General features: G+C 32.9%; 1 non-coding gene across 1 annotated transcript; it reads right to left on the bottom strand.

The window, feature by feature from the left end:
• Positions 1–1,570: 1,570 nt before the first annotated feature.
• LOC128249340 (U6 spliceosomal RNA) lies at positions 1,571–1,680 on the bottom strand. Its single transcript, XR_008265434.2, has one exon. It is a non-coding gene; the product is annotated as a U6 spliceosomal RNA (small nuclear RNA).
• Between the last annotated feature and the right edge of the window lie 3,782 nt (positions 1,681–5,462).

Genomic DNA, 5,462 nt, shown 5'->3' with positions numbered 1-5,462 from the left:
TATGCATGTGTGTACATTTAAACTAATTAAATATTATTTTATAGAATAATAGAATTAAAATTTCTTTGATTATAAGTTTGCAAGCATTGCAAAGTAGAGCTACTCTAGTGTTTTGGGAATAGATCACGGATAATGACTACAAAATATAATCGTTTTACATGAGACCGAAATTTCTTGTCAGAAACAACCACATAAAAGGTGTAAGGAATTTGAAGGAAGATGTTGAAGCTCCCCTCTGTGAGTTTATTTTATTCAACAGGAAAGGGACCTATTTTTTTGGAGAGATAAGCTAACAAAAGCCCCTTTATTCTGTCTTCCCACATGGCCTGCGCATAAACTAACAGCGAATGCCGCAACAAGTTGAAGTTGTATGGAGATTTCTAAAAAAAATACGTATAGATTTCGCTAGAGGAAGCAAAACTCTTAATCAAAGATTGATTCTTTGAGACGAATCATATGTGATTGTTTAAAAAAAAGGCTAGAATGACAATGCTAAAAGGTATTTGAAACAATGAACAACAGTCGAAATATCATAATGGATTGGGAAATAAGGATCCTTAAACTGAAACAATGCATTGGTAGGTAAACAAAGGTATCAAGTAATAGGAGGAAAGGGAACATCATCTTTCAAGTAACTCAGAATAGGTAAAGGTAAGCTTACTAAAATTTAATACAGTTTAAATATAAAGATTAAGATTATTTGGTATTGGATAGTCACCGCGTACAGTGTTTCTAGTAAATTTAGTAACCGTCGCAGGTGGACAGTCGAAATAAATAGACAAAATCCTTTCACTTTTGCAACAAGATTACGAAATGTATGGAAAACCTTATATACAAAATGTATGGAAAACCTTATATACAAAAAAAAAGAAAAGTAAACTATTTCCATTTACGTCCATTTACGCGAGAGCTCTGGGCAAAATAGTATAGTGCATGACCATCCATGGGGCATAAGTAATGAGAGTGTACTGTTTGGTGAAAATCAGTTAAGAATTGTGGAAATGTATCCGTTCATTGTTCCTAATCAATTTAATCACTATCGCAGATGGAAAGACGAAATAAATAAATAGACAAAATCCTTTCACTTTATAAAAAGATTAAAAGAGTATAGAACATCCTATATACAAAATACTATGTCCATTTACGTCCATTTATACAGGAGCTCTGGGCAAAATGTTATAGTGACCATTTTTGGGACATAAGTAATCTGTTTGTAAAGTTTGCTGAAAATCGGTTGAGAATTGTGAAAGTGTATGTGTTAGTCATTATACACACACATACTGTGATATATAAATAATAAATAAATATATAGAAATTATAAAGGTAATCAAAAATATACAGTACAGTACTGTTTCTACTTCGCAGATTTTCGCCTATCACGGGGTTTTTTGGAACGTAACACCCACGATAGTCGAGGGATTACTCTGTGTGTGTGTATATATATATATATATATATATATATATATATATATATATATATATATATATATATATATATATATATATATATATATTACTTTTTAATTGTTTCAGTCATTAGAGTTCAGCCATACTGGGGTACAACTTTGTTTAAAATATGGGACGGAACGCTTTGCTAATTTGTGTGTCATCCTTGTACATAGGCCATGGTAATCCGCTCTGCATCATCCCAATTTCATATGCATTGCCGAAGATAAAAATATATGCACACATTTGGTTAATCTGCATTACTTTGCCCCTTGCATAAGGCTGCTTTCCCGGCTTCTCTGGCAAATATAATCCACCCTGGTCCATCACTCATTTTCGACAGCTGAGTCAACTAGGTTAAATGAAGTGTTTTGCTGAATACAATGTATCGCCTACTCTAGGAATCGAAACCATAATCTTTGAAAGAATGAAAAATATATATATGATAGAATATAAGAAAGCCTAGCTATGAGAGGAATACAAGAATGTAAACATTTCCTTCTATGCTTTTGATGTCTGGGGTAAAAATGAAGAGTTTACCAACGTATCGTTTCACGTTTGTTTATATCTCTTCAGAGTAATCGTACCCAATCGATAGCATTGTGTATTACATCCTGTACAGTATCCATCACAGTCCTAGCAATATAATGGATACTGTAATTCATGCTGTAATGTGTATTAAATATATGTTGTTTACCTAAGGACAAGCCGTGTAAAACACAAATGCACAAATTGTGTTACAGGAACCAGAATAAGAGAACGGATATTATCTACCGGCATGAATCATCTAATCACCAAACGCCATCTAGAAAGAAATACAGCCAACAGGTGAAAAGACTATTCATTGGATATGTCTGAAGGGGTTCGATGGAACCTGGTTAGGCACGTAATGTATTGAAGTGAGGCAGGTACCTATTTGCTTATATGGTTCAATTTGAGCAGTAATTGAATACTGCTGATGTTCCCGAGATTAAGAACTTAAAATCGAATGTCGACGGTTAAATACCAGTCAGTTGATCCAGTAGATAACCTGTCTCTCCAGTTCGCTGTTTTCTTTTCTACTGGCGTCTACTATACAGAGCGTTTGCTTGGCATCACTTGCAAACGCAACCTGCTAACAAGTCTCCAGCATAGAACTGCTTAGTGACTTACTGCCATATGTAGCAGCTGAACACTCTATGATATCGATTGTGGAATGAAATTTAGTACGTCTTTTCTGAGGATTACTAAACAAATAGTGAAACGGTCAGTTAAGAGACTTTCCTCCTTATTTTGCACAGTAAAAGCACTGAAGAAATATTTTTGCAACATATTTTTGTCATCGCTAATGGTTTTCCAATACTTACAATCTATTTAAGAACTCCTAACTCACGTTGTGTTCTGCATAAAGTATATATTATTCATATAATGACTAATTATTTTCAGAATGCTGAAAGGCATATGTTTATGAAATAAATTATTTTATCAAGTTTCTTAATTACCGTGGATATATTCTTTCCCGTTTTACTCATTAATTTTTATGTGGATATCTTTTCGTTTGTCTTTTTTTTTTGTGACTCATTAATCATTAGTCCGCCAAGTTCAGGTGAGGCTACCTTCCCTAGAGGAAACCAAAATAGGAGCCAGTATATGACTAGAGTTCTCCTGTACTTTCCAAATAATAATAATAAAGATAATAATAATAAAAATAATTATAATAATTATAATAATGATAATAATAACAACAACAACAACAATGATAATAATAATAATAATAATAATAATAATAATAATAATAATAATAATAATAATAATAATAATAATAATGATTACTTCAAATTTTGCCACAAGGGCAGCAATTTTGGGAGAGGGGATAAGTCGTTTAAATCGACTCCAGTGTTCAACTGGTACTTATTTTATCGAACCCGATTGCTTGACCGTAAACACTTCAACATGTCCCTTAGTAGCTGACGATATGCGCGTTCCTGATCACGAACAGGAATAGTGGGTGAGCAGCATAACCATTTTTTCATGAGGAATTCTTTGGGGTTTAAATGATTCACTCTGGAAACATAGTGTTTCGTTCACCATCCCCAAACAAACCTTATTCAGAGATCTTTTGAGTAGGATGGATTACTCGATCTAAAGAAAATTCTAACTCGGCCCCTACCTGCAAGATCATGCAGATCTGTTTATCTTGATATGAGGTCACCATGTCGCGCACACATGGTTGTAACGCATGAGCCTGGTGTATACTTATCAGACGGGTAGTCATGATGCATATATTGGGTTTCGTATATTTGTATCGAGCGTAATTTGTCTTACGCGTGCTGCTCTCTCACTGAATGATGATGATGATGATAATAATAATAATAATAATAATAATAATAATAATAATAATAATAATAATAATAATAATAATAATAATAATAATAATAGTGATAGTCAAGTGATATTTTATATATTTTGTATATCTTTTCCTAACTGCAGAACTATTTCTATTTAACTTTTTTAATACTCCATGCATTAAATAGGTTAACACTAACTTAACTTATCTATTGTGTTCGCGTAGTTGATGACCCTGAGTTATTTAATTTCTGCAGTAAACTTGTTTACTTAGCTGATATAAAACATTCTCAAACGCGTCTCTTGTATTCATGAGCTTTGCTTTCGGTAAAGTTCAGCAAAGTGGAAATTTTATGAATAGACATTTTGTTAAACGCTTAGTTTTATATTTTTTTAACCGAAAAACAAGTTGATTTGTTCAAACACTATAATATCACACTGTTATTGTATTGTTTTGCTTTACAGACCAATGGTAGATACAAAGAAAGAAGAAGAAAAAAAAACATCATTTCAAACAAGAATTTTTGTTAGATATTGACTCATGACTTGTAAAACAAGACCATTGGAAAAAAAAAAAAAAATTAGTATTTTATTGCGTGATAACTTCCCATTGAAAATTTAATTTATATTTTTCCTAGCTTCCATTCTCCTTGATTGACTTGAACCTGTATCTTTTTCCTTTGAAGTTTAATACCAAATTAATGATTCTGTTAGTCTGGCAAAGAGAGGACATTTTTGATTTTAACGATTCTTCCCGGTAAAAGGAAATGATAGGTGGAATGGTTCAATAGATCAGAAAAGAGATGACCAAAGATTAAAATGGTTGGTTAATCAAAATAATACAACAAAGACCATAACTTTCTGTTTCTGAAAGCTGAAGTTGAAATATTAAGTGTGGGCTGTTTGTGTCTCTCAAAGAGAATGAGAATTAGTACCTTGTGTGGTTTCATAATAGGTCTGCTATTCTCAACGGAGAGAAACTCTGCTGCCAAAATTTAAATAAATCCGTAAATTTCAAATAAAATGCCGTCAGTTATCGCGACTATAGGCTGGCTGTCCTCCGAACATAATCTGTTCATGGTGATTAAAACTTTAATCAACACCATTGCTTCATACAAATATCACACGAAGAGTAACAATATAATGAACATGCACGTGACGAAAGTAATTTATTTACTAAATCACCCAGCTTCAGAACTAACTGCTTTGCGTAAATGTTCTCATATAATTGTACGTGAAACTGAAACGGAGTGGGCCGTAGACACCAATAAAATATCAAGAAGGATATGATAAACAATAGTAGATCCATTCATTATCATTTGCTTATAGCATTTTCAATTCTTCAATCTATCCTCAAACTTGCTGAGTAGGTTCTAACTCGATATTTCTTTGATTATTTCAAGAGATTAAAACACGTGTTCACCTAGTTCAAATTCTACTCAATCCAACGTTGATTTATCTCGGTTTAAACAGCAGTGTCGTCCTGTCCAGAAAAGAGATCAGATTTAATGTTAAGAAAACTCCAAGCTTCTGTAGTTTGTGACGAGATTAATTTAATCTCTCACATTGTTTTGCACGCTATATACAAATACTTACACAACGCAAGACACACACGCACGCACACATATACACACGCGCGCGTACAAACACATACACACACGTATATATATGTATACAGAGAGAGAGATGCA

Source organism: Octopus bimaculoides, chromosome 13, assembly GCF_046866305.1.
Source record: "Octopus bimaculoides isolate indiv1 chromosome 13, ASM4686630v1, whole genome shotgun sequence".
Classification (NCBI taxonomy): Eukaryota; Metazoa; Mollusca; class Cephalopoda; order Octopoda; family Octopodidae; genus Octopus; species Octopus bimaculoides.
This window is presented reverse-complemented; position numbering and strand designations above follow the sequence as displayed.